General features: G+C 39.8%; 1 protein-coding gene across 8 annotated transcripts in view; it reads left to right on the plus strand.

The window, feature by feature from the left end:
- LOC139740309 (uncharacterized) overlaps positions 1-19,157 on the plus strand; it is a 100,480-nt gene that overhangs the window by 26,722 nt on the left and 54,601 nt on the right. The window lies entirely within an intron of this gene.

The following is a 19,157-nucleotide window of genomic DNA, read 5'->3' on the forward strand; positions in this document are numbered from 1 at the left end:
TTGTTGTTGTTGTTTGTTTGTTTTTTTTGCCACTGAATCCATGAATGCATAAATACACCCCATACACTGTTTTTACCATCTGTCTGCAAAATATAATACTTTGTTCCTTGACTTCATACAAAACACGTCTCTCATAAACATTGGATAGAATAATCATCCATTGGATAAATACAGACAGCAAGGAAATGGAGGTTTCCAAATAATTTTTCAAGTGTACTTTCCAACAACAATGAAAAAATCACCCCTGAAGAACTCATGCAGAGCTGCGTGGAAACAAGTTGATGGAGCAATTGCAGGGGGCATACCTTAATTCTCTGTAAGTTGGTAATACCGTGTCCTGCATTACATTCTACCTTGCACCTTGAATGATTGGTTTGACAATGGAAGTTATTCAACTTGTTGTGATGGATTTGTCAGAAAAACTCACCAGGGGATTCCATGGTCAGTGAACGTTGCACGACCTGTACTGTTCTAATATCATCTCTTGGTAAAATACCCCAATAAATAGTGTCCCTCCAATATGCCAGTGTCTTTCTTTTTCAGTCCCTCCCCTCTTTTTTTTTTTCATTCAAAGAGAAATATTTCAGACAGGAAAGGAAGAGATCAAACAGGGCAGAAAAATGAAAACAGAGAACACAATGAAAGGTGGCAGGTAGACTTTGCTAAGTGGATACCTACATTTTCCCACAAGATTCAACAAGTTCCTAGTGTTGTGCTTTCCTGTCATAAGCAGAGAGAAGGGGGGGGGGGGGGCAAGAGAGGGAGGGGGAGCGAGTGTTAAGCCCTTTTTACACTTGTGTTTCTTAACCCCGTACTTTCTCTGACCCAGGACTATCGTTAGTCCCGTACCAATTTTTTCAGCTTTTTACACTGGCCAATTAGTCCCGTACTAAGCTCTTGTCTGGGGCTATAAGGAGAAAATTGACCTTTTTACACTCATATTTCTTAGTCCCGTACTTTCCAAACCACATGAATATTCATTATTACGCTGCGCACTGTACACGTACACGCACACACCGGCAGCACTTGATTACCTCGTTTCTGATTGGTCGGTGGGGGGTCGAACTTCGTCTCCGTCGCTTAGCCCCTGATTATTTTTTCGTTCTGTTTACACTCCGCAATTGCGGGGTTAACACCGCAATTGCGGTGCTAACCCTGCTATTTTGAAGGGCCAGATAGTACGGGACTATCAATGGGGCTAGCCCACTTTGGCAAAAACAAGTGTAAACAGAAAGTGGGCTAAGGAAAGTCCGGTACCAACAGTGGGGCTAAGGCCCCCCCCCCCCCCCCCCCCCCCCCCTTAGCCCCACCGTTGGTACGGGACTAAGCAAAAATTTGCAAGTGTAAAAAGCCCTATAGAAAGAGAGGTGAGAGGGGTAACCTCCTTCCTTTTAGGGAATTCTTTCAGGGTGACAGATATGGACCCCTGTGTCAATGGCATTTAGATTACATTTCAAGGGGTGCCTGCAAGGTAGGATGCCCCTGTCTGACCTCTCTCCATTGAAAAAAAGCAAAACAACAGAGGAGGGCGCTTTTTGGATTACTGTCACAAAGAAATTGTTTAATATTAAGTGCCACTAGTTTCTTCAAGGTCAGGAAAAGAAAGAGAGAGAGAGAGAGCGAGAGAGAGAGAGAGAGAAGGATTTGTATTTTTGCATGAATCAAAAAGAAGTTATGACTCAACTGCCTACAGGGAGAATTTAACTAAATGCAAAGCTTCATTGTCAACTCTGGTAGAGAATGATAGTGTTAGCATGTGCTTACTCACAACACAGTGGCATTTAATATTCCTGTCTCTCTCCACATTATTCATTGAACGTTATTCAAAAACGTAAGAATCAGTGATCCAAGAGTATTGATTCTCATGAATAATGTTTTCCCGGAGAAATCAAATTTCTATTAAAATTGCAAAGCATGCATTATAAGTATATCATTGTGCCCAGTCCTGAAAGATATGAAACATGACCATGGTAGCTATGTTTCCATATAGTGTAAAAAGCGGAAAAGAAAAAAAAAAGAAGAAATTAGTAACAGAATATGATTTTATATTTGGAACATTCTGGACAACCTCAAGCCTGTGTGTAACTTAATAAGCACCAACCTTAACCTACACTGGGTGCTACTTCCTTCTGCAACTTCAGTCAATCGTCATTTCATCGTTCAAAACAATAGACTACATTTCAGATTCTGTGCTGTCAAGAAATCCACACTTGCAAAAGGGAAACAAAAAGAAAATGAAAACAACACTTTCCTCATGGGAAGAGAAGATTAGCTGCAATTAGCTGAATTGCTCACAGACATTAAAAAAAGTGAGTAGCAACTGTGTGTAACGTTCTCTTCCAAAGAACATTTTAGAGGAGCTGTTCTGATTCTGTAATACAATCTCTCTCTAGGGTTTCAGAAATAACTGCGCATTGCATTTCATAATCATAGCCATGATTGGTTTCCTGCTTGACCACCACAATACATCAATCATTTGTGGGCATCTTGCTGTCATTAGCATCAAGTTGGTTACTCGCAACAGACATTGTAACACAAGGGAAATGGATATGAATGTTTTAGTTCATAGTGCACTGTTTTCAGTGTTGGGGACTGTATCTAGGAGTTGTCCTGGGGGCATTTCAAGAAGCACTTTGCTGATCTTTTTTTTTCTGACAAACTGTTATAAGCTACTGAAATCCTTGCATCTGATTGGCTGAGAGCAAATTTGTCAGAAAAAAACAGCCATCAAAATGCTTCATGAAATGCCCCTTTGAACAGGTGAAAGAAGCAATGCATTTGAATTAGACCCAAGTTCCATTGCACAGTCAAGGTTAAAGTTCTGTCTACGAGGCTTATAAACTAACAGAGCAGTCACTCTTGGATGAGTTCCTAGCTGCCAGATATTAAAAACAAAACAAAACAAACAAACCTAAACAAAACAAGACAAAACACAGAAAATCAACCCTCAATGATTTTCCATGAATAGTTGTTGTTGTTTTTGTTTTGAAAATTGATAAGATGATTTTATCCCAACTTTAGTCGATTTGTTGTTAGTAGTAGTTAAATATAATAAATACAATTTCAGTAGCAGAAGGACACATCTTTGAATGAGAGGCACAAGGATGACTCATCAGAGGAAAGTCTGTGTAGACATATTTCATGCAACCATCTGGCATCCTTTGGAATCGGTTTCCTAGGTTGCAGTTTGATAGGAAGTGGGGTCAAGTTTTTTTCCTTTTCTCACAGAATGGCTGTAAAATGACTCCACCCACTGCTACATCCACAGATTCCTACATCAAAGAACCACAGACAGACTATGAAAACATTCAGTGGCTGTGCAAACAAAAAGCACACTTGGGTTTCATGATTGATTCTACTCCCTCATACAGCAATCAATAGGTTAACACAAGATGGATCACATGTCGGACCATTTTGGGTAATATACTGTATAAAAGGACATGTTTCTATGGCAACAGATAGCAAGTTTAAAGGACAAGTTCACCTTTATAAACATAAGGATTGAGAGAATGTAGCAATGTTAGTAGAACACATCATTGAAAGTTTGAGGAAAATCAGACAATCCGTTCAAAAGTTATGAATTTTTGAAGTTTTTGTGCAGTACCCGCTGGATGAGAAGACTACTGCAATGTATGAATAACTTAGATGTCACATGCGTACAACAATATAAGGAAAATATAAAGAGAATTTCACAAAATTCCATCTTTTGAAAAAAGTACACATTCCCCAGACTCGTTACCGACAAATGTTATGGGTAATATTATTCCCCCTGCCTTTAGAAAGAGGCAAGTCAAGTGCACTTTTATTATGCGAAAAAAGTGAAAATATGTTGAATTTTCTTTTACATTTTCTTTATACTGTTGTACGCATATGACTCACAAGCTGTAGTAGTCTCCTCATCCAGCGGTTGCAACACAAAAATTAAAAAAAATCATAACTTTTGCATCGATTGTCCAATTTTCCTCAAACTTTCACTGATGTGTTCTACTAATATTGTTGCATTTTCTCAATCCTTATGTTTATGAAGGTGAACTTGTCCTTTAACAGGATGGTACTTCTTTTTTTTTCTTTTTTTACTTTGATAAGATGTGGAAAAGGCAAACTGTAGTGGATGGACGCAAAGCTTTGTGCTTGATTGAATTAAGTGGCACTGTATGTTGAGACCGGCAGACAAGACATGCAAGGTACAGTAGTCTGGAGCAAACAGAATGAATAGGGCTGTAGCATTTCTGGAGTGCAGGGAAAGCTCATACATCACAACCTTCCTAAGTAAATGAAGAGAAGGGATATGTGACACCTCCTTGGCAAACAGCGTCATCTCTCTGCATGTACTTGCTGCATCACACGTCTCGGGCGCTCCTCGTGAGAAGGAGCAGGCGAGAGAACATGAATGTTCAGCTTGAGAGGTGAGGCCGGCTGCAGCGTGCCTGCCTGTCAGGCTATGTCTTGTGATATAGGACGAGGATGAATATGGGACATGCTCGGCTCAGGATGTGTGGATAGGTCATGGGTTGTGATGCAATGTACACCCTCTCAACACACCATCACACGGTGAAATTACAAAACCACTCTTCTTCGCTTGCCTCACACCTTCATTGCAATCGTCACATCACACAAGACTCTACAGTGTACCTTACCTTGGAAAAGTATTTGAAGCCTAGATGTGTTTGGTCCTTGTTAAAAGTAGCATTTTATGTTTGGTATTTACTTTGCTAGGCTGTGCATAATGTGTGAGCAAAGACCAAGGAAAATGTAGATTTGAAAAAAGTTTGCTGATGCGTCTAGAAAATGTTTTGAATATCATAGGACAGAATCATTTACCATCCCAAGGTTGTCATCATCATATTTATTTACATCATGATATAAACTTGCTGCTCTTTTCATACAGAGAAGGTAAGAGAGGCCGACACCACTGAATCATGTTGCCGTTGACAACACCTCCTTCCGACATCTGAATTCTAGCTCCATTAGTTGTTTCTATAATAGCATCTTCCTGTTTGCTCGCATATCTCCTATCTGCACTCCACTTAATTAGGTATGATTAGATGATACGTCTTGTCCAGGCTTCATTATCAAACAGCTTCCGCCAGTAAATAAAAGGGAGAAACCGTAGACGATTCGGATGAGGTTTGGATCTGATTTATTGCCGTGGCCGAGACAATCGACTACGGCATGCCAATTGTGTACAAACGTAGATTACTACATACACTGTATATAACACAACCAATACTGGCGTGACTTCTTCTTTCTTCCTCTGTCCTCTGTTCTCTGACAGCTTAATAATTACTTTCCATTCAACAATCAATCATATGTTTATACAACCTCAAAATTTGCCTCTGTTACAAACACTCTAAAAAATGGAAACTAATCACTAAACAAAACCACAACTGAACAATTAGCATATCACCCATCACTGTGATAACAATCACTATACTGTAGTTAATAACAAAACTCTATCGCTGTCAACAAACAATTGATAACCTTATGCATAAACACATTGATCGTACAGACTATCAATGTCCAACAAAAATCTTTACCATTTAACCTCTACATACATGTATATCGACACACAAATATAACTTGACTTGCTTTATGATTTTCACAAAAAAAAAACACAAAATCATCATATTCATATAAACTACACTGTATGTGCATCAAACTCCACTCACCAACATCATATTGTTCCTAGATTTCTGATAACTGAACACAAATCACATTTCACAACAATCTCACTATTGTGTACTGTATCCCAATATCTTCTCTTGCCCCATTAATTAGTTAACTACGCTAACATGACACTAATAAAGCATAACAAAATTGAAAAAAAAACCCATACATGTATATATCATAATCAGATACATAAACTATACACGGTCATCTGAATAAAACATGACATTCTTCACTAAGTTGAGCACGTACAATGGACATGGTACTTATAAAAACATATCTGTATATGGATTGTAACATTAAACCAGTGCAGACGTGAAAAACACTCTTTTGTTTTCATGAATCGATCCTGCTCAATGATAGTGGATAATCAATCCAGACAACCACACTATGTAAATATGCATACCGGTAAATATGTTTAAGCTATACATACATGTATGTGTGCCAATCTTATGGGAAAAATGAACACAACTGTGCTAATACGGGGTATGAGCATGATAACACTGCAAATCTGTAATACTGTACTGGAAACATACAAGTCTAGTTTACCATGAACAGTAATCAGGTAGCAAGGAAGATTGCCACCATTTATGAACATTAGTACAAAAAACAACAAGAAAACTTATCAGAGTTTTGAAGTGCCATGCTTACACAACAACATAGTAATAGATGTGTATACGACTGTACATTATGTACCAAAAAAGTCGAACAGACAAATACAAAAGTGTACTGTCTTTAAAAAATTATACATACCAGTACATTCCACTCCTGTGTCCTATACATTAGGTCATTAAACAATCTATGACCGTCAGTAAAAAAAGGACAATATAAATTTTAGGCTAACTAAATACAACATCAGCATAAGATATGTGTATGTACTTGCACAGACTGCAAAACAATATTATCAGATAGTGTGTGATTCAAAATGAAACTCTGGAGAAATAATAAACATTAAAATAACTAGAAGGCTTGTGCATTTGCCATACAAAGTCATCCGTATGTTGACATCAACCTTGACAAAAATCGTACATGTCCAGTCTATCTACATGTCTAATTAAATACTGGTATAAATGAAACACAGTATGGTACATAGCTGCCATACTAGGAACAGTAAAAACAAAAATGCACCATATGCCTACCCGATAGCCAAAATGGTAATAACTACAAAAACACACATCGCATCCTTAATCCAAAGGCCAAAATCTTTTCCTTGAAATAGATTCAGAACTCAAAAAATCACAACAGAAACTGTAAGAAAAAACAGATTCACAAAATTATCAAAACATCAAATGATACCCAAAGAAGTTCACAAGACGTAAGATTCACTATCGCAATGACAAAAAGGTGGGTACCGGTATACAAACTACAATACAGACAGCTGATGCATGTGGAAAAATGTGAATTACGAAAACATACACATCACATTGAGCACCTACAGTATATACACACTACAAACATGGGTACAAAATACACAAAATAAACTTAAATGACCAATTAACCTGGAGGAGATAGGGGCATGGGAGGACCATGGGTTATCGCTGATGGGCGGGAGGAGTCAGGGGGTGCTGAGGGATGGGGGATCCGGAGCACGCGGGGGAATAGGACATCCGTGATACCCACATCAGCGAAGCCATGGGTAGGAGCTCGGGGATCATCAGATGAGTGTTCGGTGGGGATCATCAGGTGGAATGCATGCGAGACTCCATCATCGGGAGAGGGGGAGGAATCTCCTTCGGACCACAAACAGGACAGGCACAGGCCATTGTGCCATGGTGGAGCCTTCCAGGTTGGCTGTGTGTCAAGATCAGTGAGGCTAACGTCATCCATAGGGGGGCAGAGGCGAACAGCATTGTTGTAGGCAGTAGAACCCTCTGGGTGGATCTTGGGGACCCCGTTGAAGACCATCATGAACTGGTGTTCACTGTCTGGCGGCGTGCAAGAGGGAAAGGCATCAGCAGGAGTGAGGTATTTGCCAGGAGGAGAACCTGTAGAAGATGGTACTTCACCCTGGACTGGCTGATGGGCGAATGTCGCGGTTGTCTCCTCCACACAGGCAGAACCATGGCTAGCGCAATGTCGATCGATGCCAAATACACGTATGTCCATGTGGGTTGACACCTTGGGTAGAGAGACATGGTCTGTGACAGGAAGAGTGTCCTCACCTGTCTGACTGGGAAGAAGCTTGGAGAAACCTTGAGGTAAGGTAGCTTCCACAAACTGGTACTGCTCATAGTGACTTTGAGGATCACTGTAGGTATTACACGAATTGTCAATGGGCATATATTGACCTTGGTTGTTAGGGTGTGAGTGTATGTGTGAATTCACTTGTGATTGGTGTGAAGTGTCTGTGAATGTATTGTCAATGTCAGCGTGAGGGTTTGTATTGCCCATGAAAATGTTTGTGCTAGACTCGGTGAAGAGAGTAACAGAGCTAGGCTCAGTGAAGGGAGGAACAGAGCTCGGCTCAGTGGAGGGAGGACCAGAGCTAGGCTCAGTGGGGGGAGGACCAGAGCTGGGCTCAGTAGAGGGAGGACCAGAGCTGGGCTCAGTAGAGGAAGGAACAGAGCGAGGCTCAGTGAAGGGAGGACCAGAGCGAGGCTCAGTGAAGGGAGGACCAGAGCTGGGCTCAGTAGAGGGAGGAACAGAGCGAGGCTCAGTGAAGGGAGGACCAGAGCTAGGCTCAGTGAAGGGAGGAACAGAGCAGGGCTCAGTGGAGGGAATGGCCATATTGGGACTCTCAACATCACAGACTTCAATGCCATCTGCACCTGCAGGATCAAAAGTCCATGAATCACTGTCAGAATTTGTCCCATATTTCTGTTCACACTCACACCAAACGCCTTTGTCCACAGCAGTGATCTTATTCTGTCCATCATCATAATTCAGTAACACACACTCTATTTCTTCATCTTCAGTATTCCACATCTCACATTCAAACCCTGGATCTTGCACTTTTGCCTCTTTCACCATTAAGCCTACAGCAACACCTTCAGGCTGCATGTTGTGTGACTTACACTCTGCTTCGGCATTCTCTGTACTTTCCATCTCACACTCAAACTCATTGTAATCATGCGCACGTATCTCCTCCATTACACCGACATGAACGGATTGTGCGTGATGAGTGTTACGTGAATCATAGCCAGCGGATCGATCGCTGAGACTATAAGTGTACATAGTATCATCTCCAAACATAATCTGACCTTTCGAGGGACGAACAGCAATATCATTTTGCTCCATGAAATCTGCACCTGCGAGCACATCTACACCGTCATTCATCACATGATCATCCACAACGAAACCGTTAAACATCAAGTCACACTCATAGTGGTACAATGTACACGAAACAATACCAACAATATCAACCTCTGGAAGATCACCCGAGTGACCACTGGGTGCATCAATGTAATCCTCATATCCAGACCCATCGACAAGGATTTCTAAACCAAGCATATCAGCTGCAGTTTCACTGATCAGACTACAGACAGAGCCACTTCGAACTTCAACCTGTATCTGATTATCCTTCCCGTGCCCTGTAGCAGGGAAGTGTGGAGGTTCACGTTTTGTCGCGTCTGACAACGCGGATTGCTGGCCAAGGCCAACCTGCTGGCCCGCGGGACACCTCCGCTTGGATGCCTCAGCGGCCGGGGCTGCCCGTCGCTGCATTGACGGGGAGCCGGTGGACCCGGGCACGGCGGCGCATCGCTTTGTTGATGCAACGTGCATATCACTACATGGGACTACACACTATAAATCGCCCAAATACTGTATACGTCACCCGAATTATCACTGTAAATTACAACAGAACGCCTACTCCTGCGTATATGAGGCGAGATTCTCCTTTCTCTTGGACTAGGGTAGAGCAAATTAGTGGCGTTAAATTCGCATCCAGCTGCCACCACGCCAGTAAATAAAAGGGAGAAACCGTAGACGATTCGGATGAGGTTTGGATCTGATTTATTGCCGTGGCCGAGACAATCGACTACGGCATGCCAATTGTGTACAAACGTAGATTACTACATACACTGTATATAACACAACCAATACTGGCGTTCCCACTGTTATTGGACTTTCTCTTTTTTTTTTTCTTTTTCATTTAATTTCTATAACCTAGAGTGTTTGGGTTTATTGTTACTGCTAGCTCTGGCTCTGTATGAAAGGCAATATCCATGCGCATGATTTTGAAAGTCATAAAGAATAGTATAATTTGCAGGAAACATGATATATGCAGGATCTATTTGCAAGCTACTAGGATAGCACAATATTTATCTAGAAGTTTCCTGTAAAGCCTGACATGTAATATGACTGCTGCTAGGGCAGAGAATGCTTGCCTTAAAGACAGAAAAATCTGACCTATGGAGTTCATGACAGGTGACTTGATGTGAGCAAGGAGGTTCTGGTTTTGGGATAGGTATCTCATCGTCATTAACCCATTGAGGATGGACTGATTTTGCTACAACACGCATTTCCCATAGGCACCTGCCCGAGTATACTCGGGACTCGTCCTCAACGGGTTAACCCTTTAGCTCTTCAAGGTTTCTTGCAATATTTACCACCACTCAGTACAGGAACTTCAGGAATTGTAATGCTGTTTTGCATGGCTTTAAATAAATTGCTAGCATGTTTGAGGTTTTTACATTGCTAGTGGTTTAAGGACTAAAGGGCTGTAGAAGAGCTGCCCCGTCTTTTAACTTTTGATCAAACCAACTGGTGAAAACGTATACTCAGGAATCTGAAGTGTGAAGTTCTGAGACACAAATTTAGTATAAATCATGCAGGAGAGTACTATTTGTTTGTTATCATACATAAAATTAGATGCTAAATGACCAGTAATGGATTCACAACTTGATTTGCACCTATTAAATGCAGGACAAAGCAACACAATAGCCTGCTGAAGAACATAAAACCATACTGGTCTGATGTTCCTTGTTTAGGGTATGGCTGACAATGATTTTCATGTGATTACATTTTAGAACATTCCTCATAGTTCTTGACTTTTGAAACTGCACTTTGGCATTTATAGGTATTTCCAAGTATGCCATAAATCAGACTCTGATGTGTTTGTATTCCCTGCATGTTTTTCATGACTCTGGTCTAATGCAAACTTCTATATGCAGATAGATAATAGGCAATGTGAGAGATACTTATCGAATAAAAAGTCAAAAGTCAGAGGAAAGTTTATGTACATTAAATCTTGGAGAGTTACCTATAGCTGTGTAACCCAGTCCTACTTTTCGCTTAACAACATGATGGCTGTGAGTCAATCCAGTGTGGATGTTTCTTTTTTCATTGTCATATTTTGCTGTGTGTGGCATTGCTCGTTCATTTTTCTTCTTCATGTACGCTACCTGGTAGTGACATATTAAGGACTGGGTTTTGGGCCAGCCGTGGAAGCAGGGATTAATGAAGTATCCTGTTTGGTTCATCTATTAGGCTGTTGTTGGCTCGATCCTTCAGACGTGCTATTTATGGCAGCCATATTTCCCACTTACCACTATAGCATCAAGAAATGCAACACGCAACAGGGCTGGCTGGGGCTGATAGTGTTGTCCGAATTTAGCTGTGCACAGCAAAGTTGGCATATTTCTGAAAATGCAAGAAATGCAAGAGGATACCAAGTAGAAAGTTTTGAATGAAACAAGCTGAGATCTATACCTTTGCCCTTTGTGCATTCATCAGTGATAATGATATTCTCTTTTCGTCCTGTGCAGTGATCATTGAATCAGATCTGTTTGACCATAGCATCACTAAATGATATTCTTAACCTGAGAGTCTAAACTGAGAAAAAAAAATCCATGTAATCTACTGCATGTATCCAAGCACCCGACAAATATGTTTTGGAAAATCTCCTCCAAGAAACAGACCTTTTAGCCCCAATAATGTAGACCCTACAAAATCACAATCCTAGCCCCCCCCCCCCCCCCCCCAACTAGGTACACCAAATAATGTAAGAACAAAATTGACTGTCAAGCAAAGGAAAACTGCAGTAGGCAATTTAATTGTCATTAAAAGAGAAAAAAAAATCCATAATATATGTAGTTGCCTCTTAATGATAGGCCATACATTATGCTGTCTCAGTAAAAACAAGTTTAGTAATTTTCCAATCCTATGTCATGTAACTAGGTTTGGACAATAAATGACAATGAGGGCCGCTATATACTCCAAGACAACAGGCAATTCAAGGCTGAGGAAAGTCCAGCATTAGGATGGAGGATGACATTGCTCTAAGAAAATTCTAGAAAGACAAATACATAGATATGACTGAATCTATGCCTGTAGCAGACTGATAATAAATTGATATAGTTACGCACAACTGCATAATTTGATGCATATCCCCTGCTTGTTAAAGATGATAATGTCAATAAAGAATAAACATGAAAAAGAGCCAGTGGGCAGGTTAATTTCTGGCTATCAATTATCATTCACCAGGAAGTTATGGGTGGTTGCACAAAACAAGTTGAGTGTGATGTGTTCCATGGCATAATATACTGTATCCTCCTTACCAAACAGAGCCTGAATTTCATAAATTTGTGGTAAATTGAAAAACATCTGAAATCTGGCTGTGCCTGGTAAACATCGCCATAATGCAGTCCTTCCCTGCAAGTATTGGATAGTGAAACTATATTTGGCGATGTTCACAGATGTTTGTCTGAGTTTAGGCACTTAGTGCCCCCCCCCCCCCCCCCCACTGCGTCTCTCTCCCCTTCCCTCATACATACATACACCTGCATCTGCAACCATTTTTTTTTTTGGGGGGGGGGGGTTGGGAGGGGCTCAATTTGATATGTGCTCACAAAATGTCATCCTGAAACAATAAATATTTTCTTTCCTTGTCAAAAGTGAGGTCTAAGTAGAAAATACACTTCGTTTCAAAACATGTATTCCACCTCCACTTGAAACAAAAGCATGGAGTACCTCTAATTCTCAGGTCAAAAACATAAAATTATCTAAGAGAAATCAAAGATATAGCCTTGTCAGAAAGGAAAACATAATGTTGACAAAAAAAAGAAAATTCTCCAGCATGTAATCAATATTTTCAGAACCCTCACATTTTAGACAGCTCACATGAATTCACTGGAGTAAACCTTCTAGATCTTTGCAGCAGAAATCTAATTTCTGACTTTGAGGCAGCAACTAATCATATATATTTGTTCACTTGAGCTGAAATTGTAATTCTGTTATTCATTTTTTTTCTTCTCTCTGCCCATTATTTTCTTCTCACTTATTCCCTCCCTCTTCCCTTTCATTTTCTGCAGATGGCATATGATTTATAGATCACGGCACATGGAGAACATTTTTTTTGTGTGGATAGAATCATGTTGTGCTTCTCAAGTCAGTCAGAATTCAATCACATGTCTTGAACCTTAAAGGTATTGTTTACCATTGGGAGCAGTGATTTAAAAATGGTTTGAAATATCACATTTGATGCATATGTGTAGGTCAGTTGTATCATGTAAAAATGTCGCAATAAAGCCTAAAATATAAGGAGATATCACTATTTTTCTCCATAAACCATAACTGTAGGCAGTTTAGTCTAGAATTTTTTTATTATAACTATTGTTTACCTTTTGTATATTTAACAATACTAAACATTGATTATACTGATTAACATTTTACATTGACTGTTTCTATCCCTAACTCACATTATAGAACTATTTTGAAACACTAAATGGGTTTTTTTTGTTTAATCTGCAAATGGTAATTGATGCCTTTAAGGATGGATGATGCTAGATGATGTACACAGATCTGTTCAAAGTTCAGAAGAGCAACTCAGAGACATTATTTGTCATTTCTTTTCTTTCTTTGTTTCCTTCCTTTTAAAAAAAAATTACTGCTGTGTGCAGGTTGAATAGCTAATTCATATGTCTGAGGGTCTCGTATATTCTATAGTGCATGTCTGAAAGGAAATTATCCTCAGTTCCTAGCGTTAGATTTCATGGACCCTTGATCTTCCTCAGCACATTCATGTCTGACGTTGTGGTTTGGGTGTGGTCAGATGGCAAATGTCATTTTGGATATGAGAGTCAATTTTGCATGTACCCTCACACCTCGATCAAATTGGCATTTGTCATATCACACAACCTGGGCAGCAAAAACGCAAATACAAAGTCAGTATGTTAAAGATAGACAAGATGTCTTTCTGTCTGCTCTTTAGAATGTCACATGATTGTTGTTGTTTTCTTGGGGTATATTAAAGCTGAGGTGAAGAAAATTTGTTTTTCATGATTCTGTTTGGAAGAAATCCACGTGCCAACTAAGCCAGCCCACAATATTTGGATTTCAAACATGACAAGTCATATTCTCCGAGCCTTACCCTATGTGCATAGAGTATGGTAATGAAAAACAACATTGTAAACAACATTGTATCGTTTAGCAGCAAGGAAGATCTTACATAATCTCTCAAAGCTACAGTATCATCTAATATTTCTCCTTCATCATGACATTTGGATACAACCCTTCCACCATTCCTTGTTACAAATTCAGGTGTATTGCACCATGAAAATGTGACATGAAAAATCCTCCTTATGGACCATTTCAGTTTGGAAGCTAGGTGTCCTGTTACTCAGCATGCATCTTTTTGCTAGGGGTGAATGTCAGTGTGAGGTATCCAGGCTTCCAAATTTAAGGCTTGAGCGAGCACACTGATCAGCCGAGGAAGGGGAAGTCATGATTTTTGTCTCTTGCCAGCTAGGGCAAGAAAGAGTGGAAGGAGAGATTGAGAGTTCGAGGGAGAGAGAGGAGCGAGGGAGATTCAAAAACAATTGGTGTGGATGATCATGAATCATTAACCCCACATGAGATATCTGTCAGTGTGTAGGACCATCAATCATGCAGCCACAGGCCACTGGTAGAAGCGGTACAGGAGAATGACTGCTCAGAGGCTCACAGTAGGAATACAATGCAGAGATTCAAGATGAATGCCTCTCTTAGTATCACACTTTCATACAGACACACATAGTCTGGGGCTGTTTCATTTTTTAGAACCTTTGCTGCTAAATAATGCATGGTGTGTTTCTACAGTGTTAGATGTGACATCTAAATACCATTTTCATTTTCTTTCTTTTGTCATACCTCAGTTTCTTTTAATTTGTTGCTTTAGCTTTGCAAAAAAGTAATTCACCCGAAGCATTGAACCTTTTGACTTTCTCTCAAGAGTATCAAATTTTGTGTCTCTTTCATGCCTTAGATTATAAGATGTACAGTCACAAAAACTCACAGATTGTGTGACAAATAGATTATCTCGCTCAAAGTATATGTTTTAGAAAATATATGTTTGGATTGAGACTTGTTTTTGTCTCCTGAGCATGTGGGGATAGATTTTTTGACAATTGTATTGCAAGGAGGCACTGTGTCTTAGATTTCTCGATGGCCTTCTTAACAGCGACCCTCCTTCACATGAACCTGAACACTAATTATGAACATTCAGTGATATATTTAGAATAAAACAATATTGTCTGAGGAGAAAGAGGATTCACTCTGCATGAAGATGAGCTTAGGGAATGTATATTAGGATGAAATTTCCTCAGGTATAGGGATACCAACTACATCCAGTGGGACTGTGGTATCTGCTTCTAATTGAAACCAAACAGGTGCAGGGGTAAGGGAGTCTCACTACTATCATAAAGTCTGTCTTCACATCACTCTATTTGTTTTCCTCTCCCACCATGGCCCTGCCAGCTAAAGATCATGGACTGATGCAACTTGTCCAAATTAGAAGGGGGAGGCTCTCAAGAGGTGTAAGCATCTGATTCGCTAACATTTCCCCTAACTGCATACAACCCTTTAGAATGTGTATGATCAAATCTGGTAAGACTGCCAGGCATTTCATATTCTTGGTCTTATGAGAGCTTCCCATACCACTGTGTCTATGTAATGATATACTAATGATGCACAGGATAGAGTGTGCGCCTCGTGCATGTCGCACCATTGTCAATACTCTCGAGCGCGCCGCACCTTCACTAACGCCACGAAATAATCCTGTGCATCATTTGTTTTATAAAATGGGTCGAAAACTAACAGCATTATTCACGTACCTTTGTGGGTCAATACCAGTCAGCTACATGTAGCACTCGCTCAAAAGTCAAGATGTCCGAAGATGTTCGTCCCAAACATTTACGCACGTCGCACTCGGAAATCCCGCACATAAGTACTGTACGTACGTATAAGAGTATACGTACGCCACGTACTGTTATGCACAAGAAAGGCCGCCGGCTGTTGTGGCAGCCCGCGGTCCGAACTAGAAGTTGTTTACAGGATTGACAGCGCGTATAGTAGCGCGTGACGCACTTGTAACAACTGATTGAGTGCGCACTGCTAGTGTAAAACATTGTGACGTACGTCAGGCCAGGGAGGTGGAAGAGAGACTCTTCTTAGTGCATACCTGAAGAAAATAATGCACGCACACGTGACTCATTTCAGCGCTTCCAATTGGCTACATTCTTGAACCCATTTTATAATATGATATAGTGGTAGGCCCTACTTATCTAGGAAACTATTAGGTGTAAAAATTTGTAAACAGCAGTGATAATGAGATGCCAGGTAGAGTATATTTCCATTTGACAACAATAACTGATAGATAGAAGCATTGAAGCATCCACTAAATCAGCTGATTAAAACAAAACAACAACAACAGTTAATTATCTTGCATTAAGTGCACCTGTTCATCATCAGTGTGTGACCAGGATGCTAGATACATTAACTTACAGTGGATAGGTTCCATTGCATTTTTAGAAACATGCTATAATGTCATAGAAAAATACACCATCTAATACAGAAAAACAACCAGAGAATGTCAATATCAAAGTTATTGAGAACATATTACTGTTTGTGTATATATGTGAATGTTGATAACCAGTTACTAGATTTCTTGTTGCAGGTTAAAGTTTTTTTCTTAAAAGCTGAAACTTTTTGATTTCTCATAGCATGTTGTGCAAATATCTGTGTGCTTAAATGTATGCCTTCCATGTTGCCTTCTGGAAGAGGTTGAAACCGGCTGTAGTCAGATACATATGCTGAAGCATCGTGCTTACCCCAGGATATTTGTGCATGGGTACCCCAGGATATTTTTGCACACACTGCAGTTCCCTTGATACTTAATAAGTACGCACTTAGACATTTAGCACATTCTGTAATGGCCCAGTGGGAGTGTAGAAACTGTCAAAATCTCGCAACAACCATTAGCTTGATTACCGTGCATAGATACAAACACACACACACACGTGTACACACATCCATCTATGCACACACTCACACAGTTTCTCCATTCTTTCTTATAATCATCCTTCACTCCTAATAGTATCCTGTTTGACCATGCAACATATCGGAATGGGAGCTAATGCATTAACCTATAATATCCACAACATGCAATTATGAAATCTAGAAATGCAATTAAAAGATTAAAGGTGAAAATTCCTTTCAGTTGTACTCCCTATGTACTTCCCTGGCAAAAAGATAGGATCTTGGAACCATGTATAAAAACAATCAACTGGAGGAGAACAGTGCTACAGATATAGTTGATTTGAATTTTTTCACTCATAGAATCTAGTCAGTGGAATCAGAGTTCTGCCATCTGTGATTGGTACAGGATTGAATGATGACAAATGTATATTGGTATTTGCCTTTGTTAACAGAGCTGTCTGCAGCAGTATGGAAACATCAAAGTAATTACGTATCTTCAAATTTTCTGACTTCATACCAATGATAATACATCATCCAGTAGGAAATTGCAACCTCCATATTGATTTAAGTGTTTTCATATCTTACACAGATCCTGCTTACACCACTGTTTCTTTGAAATCTCAGTGAAAAGATCATCCCTTCCTTTAAGCATGATGCCAAAGCAAAAAGGATACTCGTAATGATAAATGATCCAGACTATAATCATAGGATACTATGGTCTGCACTTATTGTCTGCCACAATGATTAATGAGCACCATCTTTGCATTCTGAGACCTTTTTATGTCTGCTCTGAAGTGGACAAGGTCACAATGAAAGAATTAATCTGAGTAATGATTGTCTGGGAGGTGTTAAGCCCAGGAAGTAACCAATTAACAGACCTATAGGAGGAAGAGAAAGAAGAAGAAGAAGAAGAAGAAGAAGAAGAAGAAGAAGAAGAAGAAGAAGAAGAAGAAGAAGGAGGAGGAGGAGGAGGAGGAAAAGAAGGAGGAGGAGGAGAATGGGAAGGAGAATGTGCATATTTGTCTAGTATAGAGACAGTGTCATGTTCAGGACTGACTTGACAAATGTGCAAGCATAATTGTTGATCTTAGTATCTCCCAAGGCTTTGTTACATACATCAGGGCATTCAGACGCAAAAAAAAAGAATTATAGTAGAACGGTATAGCTATACCAAAACGGGATAGCTATACGATGAATTTATACGTCTGAACGCCGACTAACGAAATGACGTATAACGAAATGACGTATAGCGAAACGACGGTCAGAGCATCATTTTGAACTAGAACTCGATAACGAATCAGCATTCCATGTGCGTCTGAATGTATGGCGACCATAGAACGGTATAACTGGGCGGGGCTTAATGGAAGCGTGCACGAAAGGTGACCCCACAGCTGTCACTCATAACCATAACAGCATGCGCAGTGAGAAACTGCACATCTATATGACCTTTCCCAGTACGGTCAAAATTAGTGTCTGAACGGTCTGTCGGCTATACAATGATTCTTTGTACGTCGTTTCATTATCGAGTTTTGGTATAAAATGGCATACGTCTGAATAGGGGGCATTTATCATTTCATCTATCATAAATATTACATGCTTCCAATGGTCATGTTATTCATATCTATCTATTTGAAGGACTTCACACATGACATATTGCAGCCATGTAATTGCACAACTAAGTGAATACAATAACATCAGCTTGGCTTGTGAAGGTCGATACAGGTGATTATCCAATTAAATTGTCCCAATTTTTTAACAGCTCATTTACCTTCTTGTTCATTATGAATAATTGAACATCTATATTCATTCATCATATATGCAAGACAATATGTTATTGATTCATTATCTATAACACCATTTTACAATATTCTAATAACAATGCAGAATACTGAAGCCGGAGTGAAAGTACTAGTATGGCTGCAAGAAAATATAACTTAAGTGATATTTTGCTTTTGGATATAATCATGCCATTTTTCTTTGTATTTTTCACTGTAAGACACTCATGTTTTCACTTTAAAATTCATATTTTTTTCTTCACTTTTTCTTTCATCATGTGAATTCCTTCTCATTATGGCTCTGTCATTTCTGCAATGAGTCTTGGTTGAAGATTAAATGAACCACAAATCAGTGAATACAGACGTTACCATCAATCAATACTCGGAGCCGATGTGTGTCCACACAATGATTAACGGTATCGATCTCATTGGCCATATATGAATTCCACCTGCTAACGAAGTAGTTGCGTGCATGATGAAGTGGCATCATTTTCCGCCAAAATTTGACTCTCCTCTTAGCCATGATGGAGGTACAGAAGT

The sequence above is a fragment of the Diadema antillarum genome, unplaced genomic scaffold (assembly GCF_040938485.1).
Source record: "Diadema antillarum isolate AM-2024a unplaced genomic scaffold, OU_Dant_1.0 seq00000847_RagTag, whole genome shotgun sequence".
Classification (NCBI taxonomy): Eukaryota; Metazoa; Echinodermata; class Echinoidea; order Diadematoida; family Diadematidae; genus Diadema; species Diadema antillarum.